This window comes from Mauremys reevesii, linkage group 26 (assembly GCF_016161935.1).
Source record: "Mauremys reevesii isolate NIE-2019 linkage group 26, ASM1616193v1, whole genome shotgun sequence".
Taxonomy (NCBI): Eukaryota; Metazoa; Chordata; order Testudines; family Geoemydidae; genus Mauremys; species Mauremys reevesii.
In genome coordinates, this window is record NC_052648.1 from 2338482 (window position 1) to 2357863 (window position 19382).

The 19382-nt window shown below is 52.2% G+C and overlaps 1 long non-coding RNA gene across 1 annotated transcript in view; it reads right to left on the bottom strand.

Moving 5' to 3' along the window:
• LOC120391560 overlaps positions 1-6033 on the bottom strand; it is a 44187-nt gene extending 38154 nt beyond the window's left edge. Inside the window, exon 1 of the long non-coding RNA XR_005591389.1 lies at positions 5434-6033. This is a non-coding gene — a long non-coding RNA (uncharacterized LOC120391560). The remainder of the gene's footprint in view (positions 1-5433) is intronic.
• Between the last annotated feature and the right edge of the window lie 13349 nt (positions 6034-19382).

The following is a 19382-nucleotide window of genomic DNA, read 5'->3' on the forward strand; positions in this document are numbered from 1 at the left end:
ATGGGGGACAGTGCGGGAGGCGAGCACGAAAAGAAAGGAACAAAACTACTAGTATTGGAGGGCTTGATGGCTTAATTACCATATTCAAATCTAATTAATTCCGTTTTGCATAAAAAGGCCAAGCCGGGCGTGGGACCAGCTTTGCAGATGGCGTCTCGTGCTCAGCACCATTTTGGGACGGGCGGCCATTTTAGAGCCAGGCACGGAGGCACAAGATGGCTTCGCCCATCACGTTCAGCCAAAGAGCATCTGCTCTGGGTGCCCTACTTTTGTCGGGCAGTGAGAAACATGCTCAGCTGGCTGCCCCCTCCCACCCCAGGTCTCTGCAGGATAATAGAGAAAAGGAGCCAGCCCCTATTTACCATGTTGGTGAGGGAGGAGAGGGGCGGAGGGGTGTTTAAAAGGGACACAAATGATGCAGGCGGCAAAGCGGGAAGAGAAGGATTGTGGGGGAAGGAACAAAGCTAACGGGGCTGCGCATTTAATTAGTTGCCACTGGAGCTCCTGACACCATCTCCTGCACCCAGCCCTGTCCTCCGGGCAGCTGGAGAGCCAAGACGGGGGGCACTGCCCCCCTCCCGCAATTCTAGGGCGGTCGGCATCCATGGATTCAGATGGGGAGACGTGGCGTCCGGGGGAGTCAGGGGTTAGTGTCGACGTGAGGATTAATCTCGCTAAAGCTAGTTACTGTAAACCAGGGGGACAGGCGGACACAGCTGCTCTCAGGACTTCGGAGTGATCACGGCTGCCATAGGACAGGTCCTAATGAGAGTGGCCCGAGTGGCACCTCTTGGACTGGTTGGCTACCCACACGTGTACGGTCTGGGCCTGTGAGTACCGGGGCACTGGGTGTGGTAGCGTGGCACCTCAGCGAGACGCCACCTCTCGGTCTCAAGAGAGCGACGCTCCCTTCCCAAATAACTGATGCTCTTGGAAGGACTCCTCCCTAAGGGCCAGCCTCCAGAAGCAGCGGGTGACCAGCAGTGTCCTGGAGCTGGAAACACGGATGCTCCCTCTCGACAGGCCGCATCCTGCTTCCACTGATGCTGAGTGGAGTTCTGTTGTTCATTTCCCTGGGAGCAGCTCTGGGCTCCAGAATTAGCAGGGGGTGGGGAGAGTTATTTCATCTTTGTGTAAGAACTGGGGGAGCGCACCATGACTCACTGGAAGCACTCGGACATCTCGAGCCAGCCCCCAGCCGCTGTGAACCAACGCCACTCCGCCGACTGCCACTGACTTCAGGGGGGTGACACTGACTTATGCCAGCTGGGGGATCAGCTCTGTGTGGTCAGAATTTCCTCTCTGACATTACTGGCTTAGGGAAAATTCAAGGCAAGCTGAGCCAATGCTGTTTGCAGCCTCTGATGCAAGCGAGGTTTTGCCTGATATCCCAGAAACTGATCTTCAGCTGAACCAAATGGCAACCGTTAACAGCAGAATCAGTACTGGGGAACAACCAGACATCCTGGCTTTAAGTGAAAACTTGCACAATCTCTCAGGTTTCCCAGAAGATCAGACCAGTGCCATGAAATGTGAAAAATTTCCAACTTCTTGGTGAATATTTTGCGTAACATTAGGGTCACCTTCCACCAGGGCTCAGGCACTTCCAGCCAGTAAGATCCAATCGCTCATGATGGTCTAGTTCATTTGTCCTCCACTTCAGAACAGGTATTAACTGCACAAAGTGGCTCGAGTTTTACAGGGGTCAGACTGGATTACCACAATGGTCCCTCTTCCAGCTTTAAAATCTGCAGCTTTAAAAGTGCAGATACCATCCCAGACAATAGCCTCTTTTTGTTCCCACTAGGCACTGAACTCATCCCTACCCCACAAACGCTTGTGGGTACAGATACACGTGCATGAAGGGTCTCCTGGAACAGACCCTGTTCTTGTCAAAGTGATGGTCAAGGCAGGTTCCAAGGAAGAATTCATTTCCTTCTCCCATGAAGGCTTGGGGCAGGATGTTCCAAAGAGCCCAGCTTGCTGGGCATCAGGATGACCTGTTCTGACAATCTAGACCCTAGGGCCTCATCTGAAGTCTACTGAACTCAATGGAAAGACTCCTATTGGCCTCACTCGCTTTAGCTTCAACTCTTAATATCCACCACTTAATATCTTAATGGCGGAGGAAGCTCTCTTCTCTGGCTGGAATGATGACTAGGAAGGACCTTCCCACTAAACAGGCCAGAAGCCTTTTTTCTGGGAGGAGATTTCCCCCTCCCCAATCACTCTCATTTTGAGGGCAGGGGCTCGGTACCTCCTCCATCCCTTCCACACACACCCCCAATGGGCATCCCATTCGCAGCTCTGCGCTGGCAGGGCTCAGCTGAGATCTTCAAACAGAATCCCTCGGGAATCTGGCTCTGGGGGCTCAGACAAGAACTGAGAATGCTTTGCCATCTTTGGAAGCAGACGCTGCCACACTGGGTAATCTGACAAGGAAAGGAAAGCTGGGACGGAGCAGGCAGTAATTTCAAAGAGAATCGTTAACGCAGGGCCTATGGTCAGGCTCGTTAGCCTTTCTTACCTAGAAAAGGAAGAGGTCTTTTGTTCCCGAAAGTGGCTGCCAGGGCTCCAGAAGGGAGAGGCAAGCTGGCAGCCTCCCGCCCCCGCCGCCTCCCAAAGAAACGTTACAGGAGACGATTCAACAAGACAAAATGGCCACCCCATTAGAAAACACTCATCTCAGAGCCTGCAGCTCCTGCGAGACTGGCAGCAATCAGGAGCCTAGTGAAAGGCTAATAAACAAAGATGTCAAAGACTAGGACGGGTGCCAGTCCTTCGCCCTTGCCTAGACCCCGGTCAACCAAGAACACCAAACCACTTCACGGTCAGTTGAACAAGCCACACAGGTAGGACAGCATTAGCCTCAATCCACAGCTGGTTTGGCCGAGGCACAGGGCGGTGAAGTCATTCACCCACACTGACCAAACACCTTTGGAGTAGAAATCAGGCCACGCAGCAGCCATGTTTAAAGATGGCGGCTAACAATGGAGAGTGGGCCTCAGGGATGCACTCCTCTGCCTCATAAGATCCAGATTTCCACTCTAGGGGCCTGATTTTCAGAGAAGACAAGCACCTACAGATATCACGGCCTTCAGCTGGAGCTGTGGGTGCTCAGCTGCTTCAGAAAATCAGGTCCCAGGTCAAGGAGGCTTGAAAATAGCCACTGCTAGCTGATGGCAGCTGAGACACCTCCATAACACAAGTCAATGGTTCTACGCCCAGGTCAAAATGGACAAATAGGTTAGGGGTTTGTTATAGAAATGGATGGGTGAGATTCTGTGGCCTGCATTGTGCAGAAGGTCAGACTAGATGATCATAATGGTCCCTTCTGACCTTAAAGTCTATGAGTCTATAAATATCCACCTCACACAAACCACCATTCTCTTAGCAGAAGCCTCAGCAGAGCGGCCAAGGATTGACTGGGCAACAGAGACCAAGGTGGGGCAGAGGTGAGCTCCAAGCTGAGGGGGAAGCATGTTGGTGTGAGGTCAGGTATCGGGGAAGCTTGCCACATTGCCCATGCTGTGTGGAATGGGAGACGGCATGCTGTACATGGACCGTCAGCCTCTCTGCCTCTCCAGTCAGCACGGAGCTCACATGCAGATGCACAGCAGCAGAAGAAAAAAATAGCCTTGTTACCGTGGGGTTGATGAAGGGTGACATAACAGTGCCTGCGAATCCTGCAAACGGGGGTTCTGTGTTTAGAAACACACAAGGAAAGGTGAAACTTCTTTTCCTAATGCTTTGGACAGCTCCACTGTCATGTGAAAAGTCGGAGCTTTTAAGACCCCAGGGTGTGTAGTTTTTCTCTTGACTAACTCGCAGGGATCTGTTGTTGTTCAAAGAACATGTTCCATTCCCCCCTCGTCAGTGTGAAGCAGACAGCTAGGAAATTAAAAACATCAAGCCAAAACCCAAGACCAACCTGGGGTGAAGGATGGAATCGGACGTCACTCAGCTGGTAAACCTGACTGCCCCCTCCATGGAAAACAAATGAAAGGAGGTTTGTGCAGGATAGGAAGGAGGGGTCTGTGCATTCGGATGGAGAGCACTGGCAGCCTCTGTGGTAGTAAAGGATCGGGAGCTAAATGCCTCAAGGAAGAAATGTTCCTATATATATATATATAGGGCTTTGTTTGTTTCTTAGGCAGCCAGGATCAATGGAAAGTGACTTCACAGCAGAGAAATGAGGACACTGAGAACAAGGGGAAATGGACTCATTAGGGCAGGGGGAGTTTATGACTTTGCCTCCTCTGGAAACTTCCTCTGTGGATTGAGTTGTTTACATGGGGTTGAATTTTTCACAGAGCCAGATTTGCCAAGGCTCAGCACCCACAACTGGGGTTGGACATTCCAAAGAGCTCAGCTTTGCAAAAAGCGCTTGGAGACATTTGCAGCTAGATTTTTGGAAGAGTTCAGGACCACTGGTTGGTAATGTCCCACTAAGAAGTTTTCCCCTGGGAAAGGGGCATTAAGACTCAATGGAAATGTCTGTTTTTATTGAAAATTTCTGTTTTCTCATTAAAAAACAAAAAAACTCAAAGCTGAAAATTTCCCAGTCACCAAAAACTGCCTGGTAGAGTTGTTTTGTTTTGTTATGAAAACCTGCAAAAAGAAAAAAAATCTAAGAAATATTTTGACAAAAATGAAAAAAGAAATTGTCATCAAAATTTGTCCATGGTAAAAACTAAATAAAATCATGTCCTGGCCAGCTTGAGAGCGCAGGTATTCGTACAGCGCCTGGCACAAGGGGATCCCTGGTCCAGGACTAGGGCTTGTAGGCACCATGATAACACAAATGATGATGATGAGTTCTCCCAGGTGACATTCACCCCAGACAGAAGGCCGGCACAAGGCCTAGACCCTTTAATTCCCATTGACACTCATGGCTGGGACTCCCAGAATCCCGCTCCCCCATCCAGGTCCAGCTCCAGTCTCCACAGGCTAAACTCCTGCCCCTACTGCTAATTGGCTGTCATTCTGTGGAGCCAAGATCCCAGAGCCAAATGCCCCCCGACACAAGAGAAGTTGAGCCACTGGACAGAGTCCCCAGAGAGTCGCAGGTGTTTGACAGGGGTTCCTCACTTCCATCACCCATCCAAGGGTTTCCTCTGATTATCATCCATTGCTCTGCACTCCCATCCCCCTCCCAGGTCTTCTCCTGCTCTGCTCAGCCCTTCACCCCAGGAGACTGCTGATGCAACCTGAAGCTCAGGGCTCTGGCTTGTCTGCCCTTTTCCCCACTGCAGAAACCCACCTTCCTTAAGATCACCAGGAATCACTAGGTGTTTGGGCTGCAGCCGCTGGCTCTATGTGTCTGGGCAATTCTTGGGGGCTTAGGGATCAGCGGAAGGGACTCATCTCGTGGTAGGTGTGAGTATGTGCGTGGGGCAGGTCAGTGACAATGCAAGAAAAGCTGAGGCTTACCTTCTGCAAGACAGCCGGGGCCTCTAGCATCCATGTGTGCAGTGAGGGAGCTCCTTTCCTCCCTGGATCCCCCAGACTTTCATCCTTGCCTTGGAGTTATACAGCCAAGCCAGCCAGTCATCCAGAGCCACTCAAAGCATTGCAGGTAGAAGACAATGACATTAATCTCTTCCTGACCAGGCAATTCCTCATAGGCGGGAAAAGTCTAGCCCACCCTAGGCCTGGGGAGGTGTAACCTATCTCTGTCGAGCCCTCACTGTCTCTACGCAGATCCTGGGTCAGATTGTGTTTGTTTTCTCAAGTTTGCATCGTGACCGTGCGTTGCAGGCACACGCGCATCTAGGCAGTTCTTACGCGCCGTGGTGTAGGTCACATTCCAGCTTAGAGAACAGAACCCTCTCAGCTGTGCTAAGTTCAAAGCCTGCATGTTCCAATGTTCTTTATTTCCCCTTCTGAACTAGGGATGCTTCTTTCTATCCCTCTTCCCTGGCTGGGATTGGTGCAGAACTGCATCCATCGGAGGTGGCCGTGGTTTGGTTTTCTTCCTCTTCTGCAAAAGAAAAACAAACGAACAAATAAAGAGATGGTTAAAGGATGTCCTGGTAGAAGGTGAGAAGTATGCTAGGTCTCTGGGCATTCTCCAGATTACAGCCCCATTGTGCTGGGCTCTGTACAAACACAGTCCCTGCCCTGAAGAATTTACAATGTAAAGAGAGTCCTGACCTCCTGAGGCACAGACCCAGTCACAGAGGGAGTCTGCGGCACAGCCAAACACTGAAGCAGGTCTCCCAAGTCCAGCATCTTACCCACAAGCCCATCTCCAAACAACATAATAAATCTGAGCTGAAGACGAGCTCTGTGTAGCTCCAAGGCTTGTACCTTCCCCCAACAGACGTTGGTCCAACAAAAGATATTAACTGACCCACCTTGTCTCTCACAATGAATATTTGGCATTTACCTAGCACCTCCTCTCCAAAAAGATCCCAAAGGGCTTGTCAGTCCTAGCAAAAGGTATACGTGCCTCAATTCGCCCACCCCTGAAAAGCAGTCTGCCAAGAAGAGACGTGTTTAACAACCTGTGGCAATCCTAGATAATACCTTAGGTCAGGAAGTAAAGAATACTGTATCCAGTTGAAACTACATGCAAATCGGAATCTGGCCAGGACACTGGGATTGACATACGCTCCTGGTCTGGGGGGAGGGGGGGGTGAAGTGACTTGCCTCAGGTTGCAAAGCAGGCCAGTGGCAGAGTCAAGAAGAGAACCCAGATGTCCTGACTCCTAGGCCAGAGTCTGATCCACTAGATAACCACTCTGCCTCTCACCTAGTCCTGTATTCCTACTACTGAACTGATATCACACTTTACAGCACCAGGATGCTTCCTTGCAAGGTCTCCTACCCTCACGGGGGGCAGCTGAGCTACAGAAGTGCCATCTTGATACTGCGGACCCTGATTTTGCCCATCAGATCAAGATGTCATGCAGATTTTCCCCTGCTCCCACAAGCCTCAGGCAGCCAAACTCCAACCCTGGTCTCTAGTTTCAGAAAAATTAAGAGAGTCACCAAAGCTTTGCAATGAACCCATCAGGTTCTCTGGGTCAGGCCTTGGCAGAATCAAAAAAATGCCTGCAGCGTACATTGCCACCTAAAAGTTATACAACAAGCAGCCAAGTGAGTGGGATATGGGGAAATCATGGCAATAGGGGAATTATTGGACAAGCATAGATCCTTTCTTGCAAAAGCAAAATGGATGGGGAGTCAGATACCTGATGTTCCTTTTCTCAGATCAATAGATCATACTTTGGTTACCCACCCTATTAAATATGTGGCTTTAATTGTTTTGCTAAATCCCATTCGCTTCCGAGGAGGTCTCTAGAATCCCCCTATTTACTTTGCAGCACAATCGGCCAGTGAACGGGGGGAATGCACCCCAAAGTTCTGTGTCTACCGGCCTGTGGTGGACTCTCCCCCGTCCTCCCCAATTCACTCCTTTTATGTAAATGGAAGACTTGAGAGAATAAAACATGAGCTCCCCAGAGATCAAAGAGCCCGAGCAGACGTTCTCTGCTCCTGAGCCCGCAGCAAAAGTAGGGGCTGGAATGGAGCAGAAAGGAGCTGATGGGCCTGATTCTGATCTCATTTACACTGGCTCAAATCAAGGGTATAACTCCAATGACATCAAGGGAGTTCCACCAGCCTCAGAGCTGAACATGGGAACTGCGCAGCGCAATGCCGAAGTACTGGTAAAATGCTGGGCTGAGGCACTTTTTAAGATCTCGGCCAAATGATTTGCTTTTCTCTAGGTCAGGGGTTCTCAAACTGGGGGGTCGGGACCCCTCAAGGGGTCGTGAGGTTCTTACATGGGGGGTCATGAGCTGTCAGCCTCCACCCCAAACCCCACTTTGCTTCCAGCATTTATAATGGTGTTAAATGTATTAAAAAGTGTTTTTCATGTATTAGCGGGGACACACTCAGAGGCTTGCTGTGTGAAAGGGGTCACCAGTACAAAAGTCTGAGAACCACTGATCTAGCTCCTTTCCCCTGAGGATCTCAAAGCACTTTACAAAGTCAGTCTCTAAGCCTGACACCCTCCCCAGGTCAGTATAACCATCCTCATTTGACAGAGGGAGAAGCTGAGACACACAGAGGGGAAGTGATTGCTCCAGTTCAGTGCCGGGCCTAGAACCCATGAGTCAGAGGGGCCCAATCCCCCTGCTTAGCTCCTAGAGTATATCACAGACTCACAGGATGGGAAGGGACCTCGAGAGGTCTTCTAGTCAGCCCCCTGCACTCAAGGCAGGACTAAGTATTATCTAGACCATCCGTGACAAGTGTTTGTCCAACCTGCTCTTAAAAATCTCCACTGATGGAGATTCCACAACCTCCCTTGGCAATTTATTCCAGTATTTAACCACCTTGACAGAATTTTTTTCCTAATGTCCAACCTAAACCGCCATTGCTGCAATTTAAGCCCATTGCGTCTTGTCCTGTCCTCAGAGATTAAAGACAACAATTTCTCTCTCTCCTCCTCATAACAACCTTTTATGTACACCTCTACCCCGATATAACACGAATTCAGATAGAACGCGGTAAAGCAGCGCTCCGGGGGGGCGGGGCTGTGCATTCCAGCGGATCAAAGCAAGTTCGATATAACGCAGTTTCACCTATAACGCGGTAAGATGTTTTGGCTCCCAAGGACAGTGTTATATCAGGGTAGAGGTGTACTTGAAAACTGTTATCATGTCCCCCCTCAATCTTCTCTTTTTCGGACTAAACAAACCCAGTTTTTTCAATCTGCCCTCACAGGTCATGTTTTCTAGACCTTTAATCATTTTTGTTGCTCTTCTCTGGACTCTCCAATTTCTCCACATCCTTCCTGAAGCGTGGTGCCCAGAACTGGACACAATACTCCAGTTGAGGCCTAACCAGCACGAAGGAGAGCAGAAGAATTACTGCTTGTGTCTTGCTTACAACACTCCTGCTAATATCATCCCTCTTGGTTTAATCAATATCCTAACTCATGCCCTCCTGCTTCCCATGGCCAATAGCATCTGCCACAGGTACCAAGAAGGCCGGCCTGCCTGACGGTGATGAGTTTAGAATAACACATGTTGGGACTGCCATGGCCCTTCAGCACGTTCCCTCTAACAGGAAAGGTTTTGCACCTTCCTCTTGCTAGAAGGCTGGAAAACACCAGGCTGCAATGGAATCATATGGGCCTGAAGAAGGCAATTTTTGCTGCCATGTGTTGGTAGCAACCTGGACAGGCTGCCGAGGGTGGCTAGCGCAGGCTGGAGCAGAGGGGGAGGAGGGAAGGTGGGTGCTGAGAAGATGGAGGACTCAGACACAATGGTCCCATTCACTGGGGCCTAGACATGGGCTTCAGCCCTTCCTGATCAGACACAATAGGGGCTTCTCCGCTCGCCACTTGTGTGCATTGTCAGCAGGCAGCCGGCCCACACCCCTCCTTTCCGTCCCCCATTGCATAATGGCACTGCATTGTGTGCTTGGCTGGACAAGGACTTTGTTTAGGAGAAAAACTGTGTTTGTCTGTCAGGAGAGATCAGGCAAGAAAGAGAGAGGGAGGGCTGGGTCCCCACACTACCCCCCTCAGCTCTGGCCTTCTAAGGCCCCAAACCCAGCTATAAATATTCAAAGTGCTGCAGAGGGAAACTCCTCTTTGGGAACGCTCCCCCTCCCTGTTGTAAATTACAAGGAGCCAGACGGACAGGCCCATCTGAACTCCCGTTCCCCTCCGTCCACATCCCCCAGCAGCCAACCCTGGGCAAATGTTAAGGCCAGAAGAGACCATCCTGCATAGAAAATAGACATGCTGAGGGCAGGCGTGTCCACTGCCCTGCTCCTCGCCTAGTCGGCTGCGCCAGCACAAAGGTGGTGGTGGGGATGGGCAGCGCTCGCGTTCTGATTTCACTGCCCTTCCCACACGCTCTGCACTGGCGTGAACGGTGCAGGGCCCTGGACACAGCTACCGGCAGAGTGTCTGTCCTGGAGGCAAATGGCCCTCGGTGTGTATTTACCTCCGTGTTTCCAGGAAACGCTGGAACAAGCTAAAATGAACTGCTCATGGCACCAAAGCGTTAGGAGAGCCGCTGCCCACCTCAGCAGTGATGAGCTGAGAGGATGGGTCGTTAGCGCGTCTGCTCCTGCCTGCTTTCTCTCTTCCAGGGGCTGCTGCTGCCTTGCCTTGAGAACCTCATCTGATCTGAGAGACTGACAGGGGATTAAGTCTCCCTGCAACATTGCTCTGATTGTAACAACGTCCAGCCTGTGGGGAAAGGCGGGTAAAAAACCCCTCCCTGACAGTCCTAGCGAGAGCCACAAACAGCAGGATTAATGGGAAACAGGCATTAATTTAGACATCCGTAGCTGGGTTCCTTTTATTCCCCCTTCCCCAGCACTTCTCTGAAAGCATCAACCCGTTACAAGAAGCAGGAGCCTGGCTTGCTGCCTCCATCCTCCCTTCGCCAGGGCCTGGGGCTTGCCAGCGAGACGCTGCTCCCAGAGCCAGCTGCGGCGTCGCTTCTCTTTTTAAACGTTAGCCAGGGCAATTCCTGAGCTGGGAGTCTCAGCAGTGGCGGTAGCTGCTCCTGAAGTGGACACGGGGGTTGCCTCGGTCTACCCACCTCCCAGGCCCACTTCTCTCGCCGGAGCTACGCTCACAGTGAGAACTACTGTACGCCCTGTGCTGTGCCTGTACCAGGCCTGGCACACCAGGGACGCGGCTGGCAAGGGCTCCCGGCACGGCCGCCTCTGCAATTCCACATGCAGAATTGCCAACCTCTTGCCAGGAAGCTACCGGCCCCGATTTCCCATGGCCCCCATTGCCTCTCCCCGGTGGAGTCACTTACATCAGTGCAACGCGGGCGTGAAATGTTCCTGTTGTGACTGGGGCAGTGTGTTATACCCACCTTGCACTAGCCTGAATGACTCCATGAGGTGCAGGGCAGAGGGGAGCTGGGCCTTTGTGCCATCACTTACCCCCCCTGTGTGAAGTGCACATAAAATGCTACCAAAATTCTCCACTCCCCTGGTACCTCTCTGTGCCCACTCTGCACAGGCGTCACAGATTAGCACAGCCACAAGGCAGGGAAGAATCAGGCCCCAAAGGATCCAGATAAGCAGCCAAGCTTTAGGATGCCTTTCCGAGCTGGACTTTGAGGTGACTCTCTCCTGAAGGGATGATTCGTCTTTGGAGCCGAGATTTCACAGCTGGAGCAGGTCAGGAGACAGGCCAGACCCGAACATTGGAGAAAAAAGGCCTGCCTAGTGCTCAGCTCCTCCTGCAGCTCAGGTGGCAGCCAGCTGTGCTGTGAATCTGCAGGCCCACAACCTGCTGATGGCCCATGTGAGTCTGTTCTTAAATTAGTGCGAAGACTCTCTACTAATTATAATGGTAGTTGGCTGCTAAGGGTGTGGTGGATTCTCCGTCACTGAGAGCTTTAAATCTAGCGCGGCTGCTTCATTCTAACAGACGTGCTGGACTCAGCTCCTGGGTAGCGGCTTCCTCACAGGGGTCTCAGGACCTGTGTCTGCAGGAGCTTAAACTAGATGGTCTTATGGTCCGTCCTGGCCCCCCAGTCTATGAACCAGTGTGCCAGTCAGGACTCTCCTGACAGCACCAGTCAGTGGCATCTGAGTGCAGATTCCCCCGGTTTCTTGTGGCGCTGGGAGTGGCAGGATCAGGGCTTTGCCAATCTTGTATGTTTTCCCAGGGGAGCACACAGCCTGTTGGATCCAGTTTGGGCAGCGGGTGTGTGTGTGTCTCCTTAGCTTCTATCCTTTGGCTCGTAGCAGGTCAGGTGTGACTGGAGATGAGCCCTGACCTGACAAATAGGAAGTGATTAGCTCGTCGATCAGAAGGGGATGGAGATACTTCTGCTGGGCCCACGCTTCTTGGCCAAGCAGCCCCATCTCACTCACTGCCCACACAGCAGCCTGGTAGCCCTGGGGCTCGCTCTGATTTAAGGGCCCAATCTGGTGCCACATCCACTCCTGTCTGATTCAGGCCCTACAGAAGGACAAGCCGAACCAGCCTCCTCCTTCCCCACGGACACACTTACTCCTGCTCAGGGCATGGACTGATGACAACAGCTACCCTGACTCTTGCTCAGAGAACACCTGGAGTATCAGGATACCCAGAATCCTTCACTCTGGGCCCAACTGGCACTTGCGCAAAGTTAGTGAGAGGGGGATTCCAGTTCACACTCCCTTTGCACGAGGTGCCCAGCAGTGAGCAATGGGCCTCAGCCTCCCAGCAAGAGCTGACCTGTCAATCAGACCTGGTGCCTGCAGAATCCCAGGCTGTGAGGACACTCTGCCGCTGGCTGGCTTGCTGCTTTCTCAGAGATGAATAGGGCACAAACTGTACCTGCCCGGAGAAGCGCTGCTTTGTGGGGATGATGCAGACCAAGCCGGGGTCAGGAAAGCTGGGAACTCTGGCTGTGCAGCGGTGCTTGGCTGGCGGCTGCTGCTGCTGGGGAGGAGCAAAGCTGTCTCATTATCAGAGACTGGCAGTGCCAATGCTGAGGGGGGTGGGGGTGTTACCGCCATGTGCAAACTGGCTCTCACATGTTACACACACAAGGATCCTGCCAGTGCACAGCTAAACTCCAGCCCCTCCAAATTAACCATTGGCAGCTGAGCCCAGCCGGTCACGTCACGTGCAGTAGATGCTGTTCCTCTGAGCTGCACACAAACGCAGTGCCTGCCCTTTCCTCCTAGGATTTGATGACGGTGCATTGCCCTCCTCTGGGAGCAGCGGCAGCAGCTATGCCAGGGCTGCGTGTAGCTATTCCAGGAGGTGGATGTCACACACAGAGACAGGAAAACTTCTTCTTCCGCCACCCCTTCAAAGGTCTAATGGGCCCTGCCTCTTTCTGGATGGACATCTACGTTCCTAAAATATCAGCGCTCCCTACGGAACCAAGCAGCGCGTCCTAGAGCCGGTTCGGAGCAGGACTTCAGATGCTGTTTCATAAGAGGGGGAAAAAATCAGTTAGAGCTGGTCAAAAGAATGTGGTTTCCCATCTGTGAAACATTTCAGAGGAAAATGGAAACTACCAAAAATTGCCGTCGGCAGTTGTTGGTAGGCGGATTAGGTACAAAGGGAACATTTGTTAATTTTTGTAATCTCAGTTGTCAAAACAAACCAAGCCACCCCCCACCCCCAATAAACCTCAGAAAGATGTTCAGTTTTTATGAAAACCTGTTTGTTTGTTTGTTTTTATGAAAAAAATGGAAATTTTCTCCCCAGAATTTCAATGTAGCCTAAAAGCCATTTCTCAACCACCAAAAGGTGACAACATTTTTCTGACCAGCACAGACACTTCCCCAAACCATTCTTGTTCTCCAGAAAAGCCAGAATCAGAGGCTGGAAAACATCCCCCATCTCTCTGCCGAACCCTGGGAGAATGAGCCTGCTACCAGCTGCTCCAGCTAAGTTTCCCTTCCAGAGGGAGATTTCCCCATTGAAAATGTGTTAGGTTTGTAGCTTTTTATAATGTAGCAAAGGAAGATCTGAGACAGGCGGAGAAAATAACAAGTGACAGGCTCTGCTTGCTCCAAGTGGCAGGAGAAGAGTCTCTGTCAGAGACAGGTCTGCATCACATTCCCTAAATCCCAGGACCCCAAAACTTCATGGCATGTTGGAGTCCAGATCTGGATACCCCAAATCCTGGGTAAGTTTGGAATCCATGTTGTGGGCTTTACTGTTATTGGTTATTTGCATTAGTGCCCAGAGGTCCTAGTCGCTCTTGGGGCCCCATTGCATTAGGTGTTGGGCAAACATCATGGTAGACGGCTCCTTCCCCTGAGACCACCCAATCTCCAGTCTCCACTTTTTATCTCAAAGCAGAGTCCTCGGGGGTCTATTGACTCCTGCATTTTCTGCGTGTTTCTGACCCCTTTAAAACCTGCTCTCTGAAAAGGAGGAAACAGCTTTGTGAAATAGTCAGGACCATGGTGAAAACCACTTTGGCCCAAAACAGGAAACCTGGAAGCTCCCAGCAGAGCGCCACCCCACCCACTAATCTTTGGTGAAGCTACTTCCACCCCCACATTGTTTTTCATTGCAGGACTTGGCTGCACCTAGGGGCACGTCTACACACATAGGTGCTGGAACTAGGGGTGCTGCAGCACTCCCTGGCTTGAAGTGGTTTCCATCATACACAGGGTTTACAGTTTGGTTTAATGATTCTCAGCACCCCCACTATACACATTGTTCCAGGCCCCCTGTCTACACAGCTACAAAGGTGCGGCCTGAACTCAGGTTCACAGAACAGCGAAGACGTGGGAAAGCAGCTTGAATTTAACCCCAGACTTTAACTTGAGCTGCTAACCCAAGAGAACAGTCGAGTTGCCATGTCTTCGCTGCTCTTTAACCCAAGTTAAAAACACTCCTTCTCTGCAGCGTCGACGGACCCGAGAGCTCCCAGCTGAGACAGAAGCAGAAGCTCCATAAGGGCCAGGCCTGACCTGGGCAATCTTGTTAGATGATTGGCAAGTGGAGGCACCAGAACCCGTTGGGAAAGGACTCGGGGGGTGTGGGGGGAGGTTTCCATTCACAACATGCTGAGTGCAGAGCTGCCTGGCATCATTGGTGACTCTTTGGATGGGATTTCGCTGAAAAAACAAAACTTGGGTATGGACCGTTCTGGGTCCGCACAGCCAGGCGTTACTGGAGCCGATGAGCTCCCTGCCGCTCCAACCCAAGCTGCCCCAGGAATGCGCAGACTCCTTGGGCCTGGCCTTTCCCCTGGAACGCTGGGCTAGTCAAAGCCACGGAGAGAAGCGGCCACTCTTTCCTCTGATCTGCGTAGAGACCCAGCCTCACTGAGCCAGCCGGTCGCTCTCTGACCAAGCAGCGCGGTGGCTGGGGAGTGACTCCCCTTTGGTAACTGGGACTGTGGACTGACAATTGCAATGCACATGGGGGGAAGGGATGTGAGCTGGGACACGAAGGGGAATTGTCGGCAGGGTTGAGACTGAAGTCCTGAGCCAGGCCAAGGGGCAAAATCCCCCCTTTCTCCTTGTGCATTCTGCACCTCGGTCCGGACCTGTAGCCCTCGGCAGTTCCAGTGCTGGGCTCTGCACACGGCTCTGCTGTCAGCCCTCAGTCTCCATCTCTTCCCGCTCGGGCCTGCACACCCCCAGCTCCGTTGATGCCTTTCAGTCCTGACCTGCAGCCCCCTAGCCGCTATCCCCGTCCTCGGGGGCAATTCCCCAGGGCCTTGCACCTTGGTCACACCTGTGCAGAGTGGGTGTGTGAAACACTATGCTCCTGCTCCCTGCTGTCATTTGCACCAGTGTAAATCCGGGGCATTCCGCCTGGGGTGACACTGGTGTCAGGGAGAGCAGGATCAGCCCCTACGCTCGAGATCTGGCTGTGCTTCACGCCCCCTCCGCCAAGTGTCACGGGGAGGGTCCAACCTCTTGTAGTCGCCCAAGTGAAAAGGGAGCAAGAGGCAGCAGGGACGGAGCTGAGCAGTTGCAGGGTCCGAACTGTCCCTGGCGTCGGTGCGGAGCAGCAGGGCTGGCTGGGCTCCGAGACGAGGAGGCCTGTTCCCAGCCGGCACAACGTAGATCCACACGCTGGCCTGGAAGGTGATTAGGGCGGGCGGCAGAGTAATTATCTCATTGGGCGGCTAATGCCCTTTCCCTGGGAGCGGGGTGGGGAAGTATTGTTCAGGCTCTGGGATTACATCAACCAGGCTGGAGCAGACAATGTGCTCCCTGGGGGAAGTGCCAGGGGGAGATGAGGGAGGCAGGGGCTGAGTCTGTCTCAATTAGAACAAGTTCAAGGCAAGGCATGGGGGGGCAGAGGGGAGGATGGGGGGGGGGGGTAGAGGGCTTCCATGTGGCTCCAGGAGGAATGTGAGGTTTGGGGGAAGAAATGTATCATTACTCTTTGGGGTCTTTCATTTGAAAACTCATTGTCCTCTTCATGTTAATTAAGCCATGCAGGTGAAACACCAGAGAGGCAAAATGCAACCTTGCTTGCAGGCTCCCTCCCGCCCCCTCAGAGCAATCCCCATTTAAAGCTGGGGAAACTGAGGCACGGAAGTGACAGGCTACATTCTCAGCAGCAATTGGAAGACTTTTTTGGGGGGGACCTCCAGACTCAAGCACCCCCAACTCAAGAGTCACTTGGGGATAAGCAAGGACTCATTTGCTCTTGAATCTGAGCCCCAGGGACCTTGGGGTCTGGCAGCCAGAAGTTGGGGTGCCCACGGTCAGTGGTCACTTTGGAAAGTTTAAGCCTCCATGATTTGCCCCCCACGTTTCTGGTGGAGGCTCCGGGTGTTTGTAGCCCAGGCTGATCGTACATGTTACACAACTGCCCTTCTCAGGTCCATGGGGGTGGGATCCTGGCCCCCAGAACTCTTCCCAGGTGATACGAATGCCTAGTGCTTGTGTCGCTCTAAGTGCATGTTACAAAGAGAGTGAACGTCACTGCCCTCCTTTCACAGGTAGGGAAACTGAGGCACGGAACAGTGTTGTACAGATGGAGGGCAGGGCCAAGGAATAAAACAGACAATGAAGGCTGAAGACTTTTTTGGGGGGGACCTCCAGACTCAAGCACTTTCTTGAGTATCCACTTTCTCCCTTCTCACCACCTGTATTTATTTTTGTGCTGTGATGGCAGCTAGAGACCCCACCCAAGAGCGGCTGGTTGTGCTAGGAGCTGCACGTACAGCCAGACAAAGGAAGCATTTCACAGATGGGGAAGGGAGGCCCGGAGAGATTAAATACCTCGCATGAGGTCACCCGAGGGGGTCTGTGGCAGAGCTGGAACTTGAGCCCAGGTCTCCCTCCTGCCTGAACCACCGGTCGATCCTTCCCTTGCCACTTGGTCACCGTTAGCTGGCGAACGTCTTGCAGCCATTGCGGTAGAAGTGAGCAGGGATGTGAAGGAGGAGGGGTTAGTGAACCCAGGCGTCCTAGCCAGAGGCAATATTCATTTCTCTGTCCTAGGGGGGTTGTCCAAGCGCCTCCCAGCACCCCGTGAGGCAGGGCAGAGCCGTTCCCCTCCCTTGTACCGACGGGAAGTGAGGCTCAGAGCCCAAGCTCACGCAGAGCCCCCAGGTCTGACTCTAGTGCCCTGAGCACCGCACCCTCCTTCCTCCTTAACATCAGCCTGAGACGGACTCTCCGGGGGCCCTGCCCTGCGGCCAGACCCAGGGCCAACCCCCCTCTTCCAGCCACTCGCTCCACTTCCTGGGCTTCAGGGGGGTTCCGGGGCTGACAGCAGGGGTGGGGTGGGGCTATTTATTTATTTATTTTTGCACGTTCGTGCAAAATCTCCAGCTAGCGCCAGGCCCCCGGCGGCACGTAATGGTGCCAGGTTATCAGCCACCGTCTCTGCCTGTCCCTCTCTCCCCAGACTGGTGATTAAGCAGCGGGCGTGTAGCTGCCATCCATTTTTAAATAAATGAATAATACATAATGGGATGATAAATAAATAACGTCCATACATTTGAACTTAGCCTCTGAGAAAATCCTTTTAGTTCAAAAGGGCTGGGCGCTGGGAAGGGGGCTGCCGTGCATTGTCAATGGGCCGCCATCCGGGGTCTGGATTTGGGGAGAGACAAGAGCGGGAGGGTTAAGGACAATTCAAATGCAAGGGGGGGGGGCAGGTTAGATAGTCGCACATGATGGAGAGGCTGCCGCACATTCGGAGCAGAGATGGGGCTACGGCAATGGAAGCGCCAGAATAACCTGAATGTCTAGAGCGTCTCTCCCCAAAGGATCCCAAAGCACTTTACAGAATGTCCACACGTGACAGTCAATCCGGAATAAGGCAGGGTTTGAGTTTGAGGTGCATTAACAATCCCTGATTAACTCCATGTGTGGCTGCTGTTGTGACAATGGGGCCTATACACTTCTTGCCTGCTTGGGAATCCACCAGGAAAAGCAGGTCATGTTATTGTTAGCGAAGAATGTTATAAACAGGTGCAAGCAAACCAGGCTAAAAAACTGAATGAGTCCAGACCAAACAGCTGCTGATAGAACTCCAGGACTGTGTTGAGATCCTGCTTAGTAAAGAAGAACACGTGGGTCTGGAAATTAATGAACCAAAATTGGTCTCTCGGAAACGAGGCCTTATTGGTGGACAAAATAATGCAGGGAGGGGCTATTCCACCCATCACTCCCTCTTTGGGTCCTTAAAGAAAGAGACTTTGGAGGGGATATAAGAACTGATGGAAGCTACCATCCTGGGTGCCACCCCCACTGTCTTTGGAGACCCTTGGCCTTCATCATCCTAATCCTGAGAGGTGTCCGACCAGACCAGGCCAGAGAGAGGGACCCAGATGGCATTGGCACTTCCACCAACTCCAGCTGAATCCCAGCCACCACCTAGGAGGAAATAGGATCAGACTTCAACAAGCTCCAACCCAGTTCAACTAACTTCTCTTTTGCCCAAAGGGTCAGTTATCACCATCTGCGCGACCATCCAGCAAGGAGGTTTGCCTCGGAAAGCAAAGGGGATGGGCACATGGCATGGTGTTAAAGTGAAAGCCGGATTGACGCCTTTACATTTCAATGTTGAACGGTTTCGCCTTCTTTTCTTTAATGAAAGGTGAAAAGGAGATGTAATGATGCCTTTGCCAAGCAACCAAGCAAACCAGGGTTCTGCAGAAACCCCCAATCTCTATAATATTGTTTCAGTGTTAGACAATGAAAGAGTTTAAACCCTTTAACCTTTTTTTGGCCCTTGACATCCACTCAACACCACTCTTATTCCAGAATAAATTTTATTCCAAATTAGTTAAGTACACTGAGGGCTTGTCTTCACGTACAGTGCTGCAGCTGTAGCGCTTTACTGTAGATGCTACTCGGCAGATAGGAGAGCTTCTCCCTTGGTGTACCTAATCCACCTCCCTGAGCGCGGGAGCTAGGTCAGCTGGAGAAGCCCTAGTGCTGTCTACACAGGGGGCTAGGTCCGTAGACCTGCGTTGCTCAGGGAAGTGGACTTACCGATATATATCTGTAGCGTAGGCCTGGCCTTCAGACATGATCTCTTATCGGGGTGATGAGTTATAACTGCACCTCACCCCATAAATCCTCTCCCCACCCCATTCCACCCCCAACCCACGTTGTACATCAGGAGACAGAATTAATTGGAGGAAGGAGACGAATTTCCGTGCCAAGAGGCAAATGGCAACCTGAAGTGAAGAAGTGAGTCCAGGGCAGCACCACCCTAGTGAGGACACCTCAGTAGGCAGCCAGGGGTTGAACCTTGCCTAAGGAGGAATTCCTGTTTAGCCAAGGAAGTGTTTGCCAACAGTTAGCCCGGATGGCGTTGGGTGGCCTCGAAAGGAGGTCCAGTCGACATGGATCAGTAATTAGCTAAGGCCAGGTCTACACAACACACATACTTTGGTATTTCTCCGTGCTCAGCAGGGTGAAATAGCCACACCCCTGAGTGA